The sequence below is a fragment of the Penaeus monodon genome, chromosome 27, assembly GCF_015228065.2.
Source record: "Penaeus monodon isolate SGIC_2016 chromosome 27, NSTDA_Pmon_1, whole genome shotgun sequence".
Classification (NCBI taxonomy): domain Eukaryota; kingdom Metazoa; phylum Arthropoda; class Malacostraca; order Decapoda; family Penaeidae; genus Penaeus; species Penaeus monodon.
In genome coordinates, this window is record NC_051412.1 from 21,406,812 (window position 1) to 21,407,027 (window position 216).

Genomic DNA, 216 nt, shown 5'->3' on the forward strand with positions numbered 1-216 from the left:
TCACCAACAAAACCTTCCGCCTGATCCGCCTCGTCAAGGACGACGGCGACGAGGGCCTCGGACTCTACATCTCCGGACAGCGCGCCCTCGGCTACGTCATCGCCCACATCCTCCCCGGCGGACTCACCGACAGGTACGTGGCTCTCGGGAAAGTTTTCGGTAGGGATTTCAGATAAGGGGCTCTAGGGATACATGGCGGGTCCTTTTGTTTACAAC